This window comes from Oncorhynchus tshawytscha, unplaced genomic scaffold (assembly GCF_018296145.1).
Source record: "Oncorhynchus tshawytscha isolate Ot180627B unplaced genomic scaffold, Otsh_v2.0 Un_contig_6540_pilon_pilon, whole genome shotgun sequence".
NCBI lineage: Eukaryota > Metazoa > Chordata > Actinopteri > Salmoniformes > Salmonidae > Oncorhynchus > Oncorhynchus tshawytscha.
Window position 1 is genome coordinate 71,290 of NW_024609659.1, and position 11,211 is coordinate 82,500.

General features: G+C 39.0%; 1 protein-coding gene across 5 annotated transcripts in view; it reads right to left on the reverse strand.

Annotated features, from left to right (window-relative positions):
• The window catches only part of LOC112242149 (synaptojanin-2-binding protein), a 122,621-nt gene that overhangs the window by 41,624 nt on the left and 69,786 nt on the right, over window positions 1-11,211 (reverse strand). The gene's annotated exons all lie outside the window — the stretch shown is intronic.

Consider the following 11,211-nt stretch of genomic DNA (forward strand, 5'->3'; position numbering starts at 1 on the left):
CCTGACTATGGGTGACTATAGATGGTTAATACCTGACTATGGGTCTATAGATGGTTAATACCTGGCTATGGGTCTATAGATGGTTATGACTATGGGTCTATAGATGGTTAATACCTGACTATGGGTCTATAGATGGTTAATACCTGGCTATGGGTCTATAGATGGTTAATACCTGACTATGGGTCTATAGATGGTTAATACCTGGACTATGGGTCTATAGATGGTTAATACCTGACTATGGGTCTATAGATGGTTAATACCTGGCTATGGGTCTATAGATGGTTAATACCTGGCTATGGGTCTATAGATGGTTAATACCTGGCTATGGGTCTATAGATGGTTAATACCTGGGTCTATAGATGGTTAATACCTGGCTATGGGTCTATAGATGGTTAATACCTGGCTATGGGTCTATAGATGGTTAATACCTGGGGTCTATAGATGGTTAATACCTGACTATGGGTCTATAGATGGTTAATACCTGACTATGGGTCTATAGATGGTAAATACCTGGCTATGGGTCTATAGATGGTTAATACCTGGCTATGGGTCTATAGATGGTTAATACCCTATGGGTCTATAGGGTTAATACCTGATGGGTCTATAGATGGTTAATACCTGGCTATGGGTCTATAGATGGGTTAATACCTGACTATGGGTCTATAGATGGTTAATACCTGGCTATGGGTCTATAGATGGTTAATACCTGGCTATGGGTCTATAGATGGTTAATACCTGGCTATGGGTCTATAGATGGTTAATACCTGGCTATGGGTCTATAGATGGTAATATACTATGGGTCTATAGATGGTTAATAGATGGGTCTATAGATGGTTAATACCTGGCTATGGGTCTATAGATGGTTAATACCTGACTATGGGTCTATAGATGGTTAATACCTGGCTATGGGTCTATAGATGGTTAATACCTGACTATGGGTCTATAGATGGTTAATACCTGGCTATGGGTCTATAGATGGTTAATACCTGACTATGGGTCTATAGATGGTAATACCTGACTATGGGTCTATAGATGGTTAATACCTGACTATGGGTCTATAGATGGTTAATACCTGACTATGGGTCTATAGATGGTTAATACCTGGCTATGGGTCTATAGATGGTTAATACCTGGCTATGGGTCTATAGATGGGTCTATAGATGGTTAATACCTGGCTATGGGTCTATAGATGGTTAATACCTGACTATGGGTCTATAGATGGTTAATACCTGGCTATGGGTCTATAGATGGTTAATACCTGGCTATGGGTCTATAGATGGTTAATACCTGGCTATGGGTCTATAGATGGTTAATACCTGACTATGGGTCTATAGATAGATGGGTCTATAGATGGTTAATACCTGACTATGGGTCTATAGATGGTTAATACCTGACTATGGGTCTATAGATGGTTAATACCTGACTATGGGTCTATAGATGGTTAATACCTGGCTATGGGTCTATAGATGGTTAATACCTGGCTATGGGTCTATAGATGGTTAATACCTGGCTAGATGGGTCTATAGATGGTTAATACCTGACTATGGGTCTATAGATGGTTAATACCTGACTATGGGTCTATAGATGGTTAATACCTGACTATGGGTCTATAGATGGTTAATACCTGACTATGGGTCTATAGATGGTTAAATACCTGGCTATGGGTCTATAGATGGTTAATACCTGGCTATGGGTCTATAGAGATGGGTCTATAGATGGTTAATACCTGACTATGGGTCTATAGATGGTTAATACCTGGCTATGGGTCTATAGATGGTTAATACCTGGCTATGGGTCTATAGATGGCTATGGGTAATACCTGACTATGGGTCTATAGATGGTTAATACCTGGCTATGGGTCTATAGATGGATTAATACCTGACTATGGGTCTATAGATGGTTAATACCTGACTATGGGTCTATAGATGGTTAATACCTGGTCTATGGGTCTATAGATGGTCTATAGATTAATACCTGGCTATGGGTCTATAGATGGGTCTATAGATGGTTAATACCTGGCTATGGGTCTATAGATGGTTAATACCTGACTATGGGTCTATAGATGGTTAATACCTGGCTATGGGTCTATAGATGGTTAATACCTGGCTATGGGTCTATAGATGGGTCTATAGATGGTAAATACCTGGCTATGGGTCTATAGATGGTTAATACCTGACTATGGGTCTATAGATGGTTAATACCTGGCTATGGGTCTATAGATGGTTAATACCTGGCTATGGGTCTATAGATGGTTAATACCTGGCTATGGGTCTAGATAGATGGTTAATACCTGGCTATGGGTCTATAGATGGTTAATACCTGGCTATGGGTCTATAGATGGTTAATACCTGACTATGGGTCTGTAGATGGTTAATACCTGGCTATGGGTCTATAGATGGTTAATACCTGACTATGGGTCTATAGATGGGACTATAGATGGTTAATACCTGACTATGTGTCTATAGATGGTTAATACCTGACTATGGGTCTATAGATGGGTCTATAGATGGTTAATACCTGACTATGTGTCTATAGATGGTTAATACCTGACTATGGGTCTATAGATGGTTAATACCTGGCTATGGGTCTATAGATGGTTAATACCTGACTATGGGTCTATAGATGGTTAATACCTGGCTATGGGTCTATAGATGGTTAATACCTGGCTATGGGTCTATAGATGGTTAATACCTGACTATGGGTCTATAGATGGTTAATACCTGACTATGGGTCTATAGATGGTTAATACCTGACTATGGGTCTATAGATGGTTAATACCTGACTATGGGTCTATAGATGGTTAATACCTGACTATGGGTCTATAGATGGATGACTATGGGTCTATAGATGGTTAATACCTGACTATGGGTCTATAGATGGTTAATACCTGACTATGGGTCTATAGATGGTTAATACCTGACTATGGGTCTATAGATGGTTAATACCTGGCTATGGGTCTATAGATGGTTAATACCTGGCTATGGGTCTATAGATGGTTAATACCTGACTATGGGTCTATAGATGGTTAATACCTGGCTATGGGTCTATAGATGGGTGGGTCTATAGATGGTTAATACCTGACTATGGGTCTATAGATGGTTAATACCTGGCTATGGGTCTATAGATGGTTATAGATGGGTCTATAGATGGTTAATACCTGACTATGGGTCTATAGATGGTTAATACCTGACTATGGGTCTATAGATGGTTAATACCTGGCTATGGGTCTATAGATGGTTAATACCTGACTATGGGTCTATAGATGGTTAATACCTGGCTATGGGTCTATAGATGGTTAATACCTGACTATGGGTCTATAGATGGTTAATACCTGACTATGGGTCTATAGATGGTTAATACCTGGCTATGGGTCTATATGGGATAATACCTGTAGATGGTTAATACCTGGCTATGGGTCTATAGATGGTTAATACCTGACTATGGGTCTATAGGGTCTATAGACTATGGGTCTATAGATGGTTAATACCTGGCTATGGGTCTATAGATGGTTAATACCTGACTATGGGTCTATAGATGGTTATAGATGGTTAATATACTATGGGTCTATAGATGGTTAATACCTGACTATGGGTCTATAGGGTCTATAGATGGGTCTATAGATGGTTAATACCTGACTATGGGTCTATAGATGGTTAATACTATGGGAGATGGTCTATAGATGGTTAATACCTGACTATGGGTCTATAGATGGTAAATACCTGGCTATGGGTCTATAGATGGTTAATACCTGACTATGGGTCTATAGATGGTTAATACCTGACTACTATGGGTCTATAGATGGTTAATACCTGACTATGGGTCTATAGATGGTTAATACCTGGCTATGGGTCTATAGATGGTTAATACCTGACTATGGGTCTATAGATGGTTAATACCTGACTATGGGTCTATAGATGGTTAATACCTGGCTATGGGTCTATAGATGGTTAATACCTGACTATGGGTCTATAGATGGTTAATACCTGGCTATGGGTCTATAGATGGTTAATACCTGGCTATGGGTCTATAGATGGTTAATACCTGACTATGGGTCTATAGATGGTTAATACCTGACTATGGGTCTATAGATGGTTAATACCTGACTATGGGTCTATAGATGGTTAATACCTGACTATGGGTCTATAGATGGTTAATACCTGGTCTATGGGTCTATAGATGGTTAATACCTGACTATGGGTCTATAGATGGTTAATACCTGACTATGGGTCTATAGATGGTTAATACCTGACTATGGGTCTATAGATGGTTAATACCTGGCTATGGGTCTATAGATGGTTAATACCTGACTATGGGTCTATAGATGGTTAATACCTGACTATGGGTCTATAGATGGTTAATACCTGACTATGGGTCTATAGATGGTTAATACCTGCTATGGGTCTATAGATGGTTAATACCTGACTATGGGTCTATAGATGGGCTATGGGTCTATAGATGGTTAATACCTGACTATGGGTCTATAGATGGTTAATACCTGACTATGGGTCTATAGATGGTTAATACCTGACTATGGGTCTATAGATGGTTAATACCTGACTATGGGTCTATAGATGGTTAATACCTGACTATGGGTCTATAGATGGTTAATACCTGGCTATGGGTCTATAGATGGTTAATACCTGGTCTATGGGTCTATAGATGGTTAATACCTGACTATGGGTCTATAGATGGTTAATACCTGACTATGGGTCTATAGGTTAATACCTGACTATGGGTCTATAGATGGTTAATACCTGACTATGGGTCTATAGATGGTTAATACCTGACTATGGGTCTATAGATGGTTAATACCTGACTATGGGTCTATAGATGGTTAATACCTGACTATGGGTCTATAGATGGTTAATACCTGACTATGGGTCTATAGATGGTTAATACCTGACTATGGGTCTATAGATGGTTAATACCTGACTATGGGTCTATAGATGGTTAATACCTGACTATGGGTCTATAGATGGTTAATACCTGGCTATGGGTCTATAGATGGTTAATACCTATAGATGGTTAATACCTATGGGTCTATAGATGGTTAATACCTGACTATGGGTCTATAGATGGTTAATACCTGACTATGGGTCTATAGATGGTTAATACCTGGCTATGGGTCTATAGATGGTTAATACCTGACTATGGGTCTATAGATGGGTCTATAGATGGTTAATACCTGACTATGGGTCTATAGATGGTTAATACCTGACTATGGGTCTATAGATGGGTCTATAGATGGTTAATACCTGACTATGGGTCTATAGATGGTTAATACCTGACTATGGGTCTATAGATGGTTAATACCTGACTATGGGTCTATAGATGGTTAATACCTGCTATGGGTCTATAGATGGGTCTATAGATGGTTAATACCTGGCTATGGATCTATAGATGGTTAATACCTGGCTATGGGTCTATAGATGGTTAATACCTGACTATGGGTCTATAGATGGTTAATACCTGACTATGGGTCTATAGATGGTTAATACCTGGCTATGGGTCTATAGATGGTTAATACCTGACTATGGGTCTATAGATGGGTCTATAGATGGTTAATACCTGACTATGGGTCTATAGATGGTTAATACCTGACTATGGGTCTATAGATGGGTCTATAGATGGGTCTATAGATGGTTAATACCTGACTATGGGTCTATAGATGGTTAATACCTGACTATGGGTCTATAGATGGTTAATACCTGACTATGGGTCTATAGATGGTTAATACCTGGCTATGGGTCTATAGATGGTTAATACCTGACTATGGGTCTATAGATGGGTCTATAGATGGTTAATACCTGACTATGGGTCTATAGATGGTTAATACCTGACTATGGGTCTATACATGGTTAATACCTGACTATGGGTCTATAGATGGTTAATACCTGACTATGGGTCTATAGATGGTTAATACCTGGCTATGGGTCTATAGATGGTTAATACCTGACTATGGGTCTATAGATGGTTAATACCTGACTATGGGTCTATAGATGGTTAATACCTGACTATGGGTCTATAGATGGTTAATACCTGACTATGGGTCTATAGATGGTTAATACCTGACTATGGGTCTATAGATGGTTAATACCTGACTATGGGTCTATAGATGGTTAATACCTGACTATGGGTCTATAGATGGTTAATACCTGACTATGGGTCTATAGATGGTTAATACCTGACTATGGGTCTATAGATGGTTAATACCTGGTCTAGATGGGTCTATAGATGGTTAATACCTGACTATGGGTCTATAGATGGTTAATACCTGACTATGGGTCTATAGATGGTTAATACCTGACTATGGGTCTATAGATGGTTAATACCTATGGTCTATAGATGGTTAATACCTGGCTATGGGTCTATAGATGGTTAATACCTGACTATGGGTCTATAGATGGTTAATACCTCTATAGATGGTTAATACCTGACTATGGGTCTATAGATGGTTAATACCTGACTATGGGTCTATAGATGGTTAATACCTGACTATGGGTCTATAGATGGTTAATACCTGACTATGGGTCTATAGATGGTTAATACCTGACTATGGGTCTATAGATGGTTAATACCTGACTATGGGTCTATAGATGGTTAATACCTGACTATGGGTCTATAGATGGTTAATACCTGACTATGGGTCTATAGATGGTTAATACCTGACTATGGGTCTATAGATGGTTAATACCTGACTATGGGTCTATAGATGGTTAATACCCTATGGGTCTATAGATGGTCTATAGATGGTTAATACCTGACTATGGGTCTATAGATGGTTAATACCTGGGTCTATAGATGGTTAATACCTGGTGGGTCTATAGATGGTTAATACCTGACTATGGGTCTATAGATGGTTAATACCTGGCTATGGGTCTATAGATGGTTAATACCTGGCTATGGGTCTATAGATGGTTAATACCTGACTATGGGTCTATAGATGGTTAATACCTGGTCTATGGGTCTATAGATGGTTAATACTGACTATGGGTCTATAGATGGTTAATACCTGGCTATGGGTCTATAGATGGTTAATACCTGACTATGGGTCTATAGATGGTTAATACCTGACTATGGGTCTATAGATGGTTAATACCTGACTATGGGTCTATAGATGGTTAATACCTGACTATGGGTCTATGGGTCTATAGATGGTTAATACCTGGGTCTATGGGTCTATAGATGGTTAATACCTGACTATGGGTCTATAGATGGTTAATACCTGCTATGGGTCTATAGATGGTTAATACCTGACTATGGGTCTATAGATGGTTAATACCTGACTATGGGTCTATAGATGGTTAATACCTGACTATGGGTCTATAGATGGTTAATACCTGACTATGGGTCTATAGATGGTTAATACCTGACTATGGGTCTATAGATGGTTAATACCTGACTATGGGTCTATAGATGGTTAATACCTGACTATGGGTCTATAGATGGTTAATACCTGACTATGGGTCTATAGATGGTTAATACCTGACTATGGGTCTAGATGGGTCTATAGATGGTTAATACCTGACTATGGGTCTATAGATGGTTAATACCTGGCTATGGGTCTATAGATGGTTAATACCTGGCTATGGGTCTATAGATGGTTAATACCTGACTATGGGTCTATAGATGGTTAATACCTGACTATGGGTCTATAGATGGTTAATACCTGGCTATGGGTCTATAGATGGTTAATACCTGACTATGGGTCTATAGATGGTTAATACCTGGCTATGGGTCTATAGATGGTTAATACCTGGCTATGGGTCTATAGATGGTTAATACCTGGCTATGGGTCTATAGATGGTTAATACCTGGCTATGGGTCTATAGATGGTTAATACCTGGCTATGGGTCTATAGATGGTTAATACCTGGCTATGGGTCTATAGATGGTTAATACCTGGCTATGGGTCTATAGATGGTTAATACCTGGCTATGGGTCTATAGATGGTTAATACCTGGCTATGGGTCTATAGATGGTTAATACCTGGTCTATAGATGGGTCTATAGATGGTTAATACCTGGCTATGGGTCTATAGATGGTTAATACCTGGCTATGGGTCTATAGATGGTTAATACCTGGCTATGGGTCTATAGATGGGTCTATAGATGGTTAATACCTGGCTATGGGTCTATAGATGGTTAATACCTGGCTATGGGTCTATAGATGGTTAATACCTATGGGTCTATAGATGGTTAATACCTGGCTATGGGTCTATAGATGGTTAATAGATGGATGGTTAATACCTGGCTATGGGTCTATAGATGGTTAATACCTGGCTATGGGTCTATAGATGGTTAATACCTGGCTATGGGTCTATAGATGGTTAATACCTGGCTATGGGTCTATAGATGGTTAATACCTGGCTATGGGTCTATAGATGGTTAATACCTGGCTATGGGTCTATAGATGGTTAATACCTGGCTATGGGTCTATAGATGGTTAATACCTGACTATGGGTCTATAGATGGTTAATACCTGGCTATGGGTCTATAGATGGTTAATACCTGCTATGGGTCTATAGATGGGTCTATAGATGGTTAATACCTGGCTATGGGTCTATAGATGGTTAATACCTGGCTATGGGTCTAGATAGATGGGTCTATAGATGGTTAATACCTGACTATGGGTCTATAGATGGTTAATACCTGGCTATGGGTCTATAGATGGTTAATACCTGGCTATGGGTCTATAGATGGTTAATACCTGGCTATGGGTCTATAGATGGTTAATACCTGGCTATGGGTCTATAGATGGTTAATACCTGACTATGGGTCTATAGATGGTTAATACCTGACTATGGGTCTATAGATGGTTAATACCTGACTATGGGTCTATAGATGGTTAATACCTGTCTATAGATGGTTCTATAGATGGGTCTATAGATGGTTAATACCTGGCTATGGGTCTATAGATGGTTAATACCTGACTATGGGTCTATAGATGGTTAATCTGGCTATGGGATAGATGGTTAATACCTAATACCTGCTATGGGTCTATAGATGGTTAATACCTGGCTATGGGTCTATAGATGGTTAATACCTGGCTATGGGTCTATAGATGGTCTATAGCTATGGGTCTATAGATGGTTAATACCTGACTATGGGTCTATAGATAGATGGTTAATACCTGACTATGGGTCTATAGATGGTTAATACCTGACTATGGGTCTATAGATGGTTAATACCTGACTATGGGTCTATAGATGGTTAATACCTGGCTATGGGTCTATAGATGGTTAAGATGGGTCTATAGATGGTTAATACCTGGACTATGGGTCTATGGGTCTATAGATGGTTAATACCTCTATGGGTCTATAGATGGTTAATACCTGGCTATGGGTCTATAGATGGTTAATACCTGGCTATGGGTCTATAGATGGTTAATACCTGGCTATGGGTCTATAGATGGTTAATACCTGGCTATGGGTCTATAGATGGTTAATACCTGGACTATGGGTCTATAGATGGTTAATACCTGGCTATGGGTCTATAGATGGTTAATACCTGTCTATAGATGGTTAATACCTGACTATGGGTCTATAGATGGTTAATACCTGACTATGGGTCTATAGATGGTTAATACCTGACTATGGGTCTATAGATGGTTAATACCTGGCTATAGATGGTTAATAGATGGCTAATGGGTCTATAGATGGGTCTATAGATGGTTAATACCCTATGGGTCTATAGATGGGTCTATAGATGGTTAATACCTGGCTACGGGTCTATAGATGGTTAATACCTGGCTATGGGTCTATAGATGGTTAATACCTGGCTATGGGTCTATAGATGGGTCTATAGATGGTAAATACCTGGCTATGGGTCTATAGATGGGTCTATAGATGGTAAATACCTGGCTATGGGTCTATAGATGGTAAATAGATGGGTCTATAGATGGTTAATACCTGGCTATGGGTCTATAGATGGGTCTATAGATGGTTAATACCTGGCTATGGGTCTATAGATGGGTCTATAGATGGTTAATACCTGGCTATGGGTCTATAGATGGGTCTATAGATGGTTAATACCTGACTATGGGTCTATAGATGGTTAATACCTGGCTATGGGTCTATAGATGGTAAATACCTGGCTATGGGTCTATAGATGGTTAATACCTGGCTATGGGTCTATAGATGGTTAATACCTGGCTATGGGTCTATAGATGGTTAATACCTGACTATGGGTCTATAGATGGTTAATACCTGACTATGGGTCTATAGATGGTTAATACCTGGCTATGGGTCTATAGGTGGTAAATACCTGGCTATGGGTCTATAGATGGTTAATACCTGGCTATGGGTCTATAGATGGGTCTATAGATGGGTCTATAGATGGTTAATACCTGACTATGGGTCTACCTAGACTATGGGTCTATAGATGGTTAATACCTGACTATGGGTCTATAGATGGTTAATACCTGGCTATGGGTCTATAGATGGTTAATACCTGGCTATGGGTCTATAGATGGGTCTATAGATGGTAAATACCTGGCTATGGGTCTATAGATGGGTCTATAGATGGTTAATACCTGACTATGGGTCTATAGATGGGTCTATAGATGGTTAATACCTGACTATGTGTCTATAGATGGTTAATACCTGACTATGGGTCTATAGATGGTTAATACCTGGCTATGGGTCTATAGATGGTTAATACCTGGCTATGGGTCTATAGATGGTTAATACCTGGCTATGGGTCTATAGATGGTTAATACCTGGCTATGGGTCTATAGATGGTTAATACCTGGCTAAACACATGCTTTGTTTGTAAATTATGTCTGAGTGTTGGAGCATGCCCCTGGCTATCTGTGCATTTTTTTTAAACAAGAAAATGGTGCTTCCTGGTTAGCTTTATATAAGGAATTTGAAAAGAGTTATACTTTTACTTTTGATACCTAAGTGTATCTGTAGTGGAATGAATGTCATGTTTCTAATATATCTGTAGTGGAATGAATGTCATGTTTCTAATATATCTGTAGTGGAATGAATGTCATGTTTCTAATATATCTGTATTGGAATGAATGTCATGTTTCTAATATATCTGTATTGGAATGAATGTCATGTTTCTAATATATCTGTATTGGAATAAATTTCATGTTTCTAATATATCTGTAGTGGAATGAATGTCATGTTTCTAATATATCTGTAGTGGAATGAATGTCATGTTTCTAATATATCTGTAGTGGAATGAATGTCATGTTTCTAATA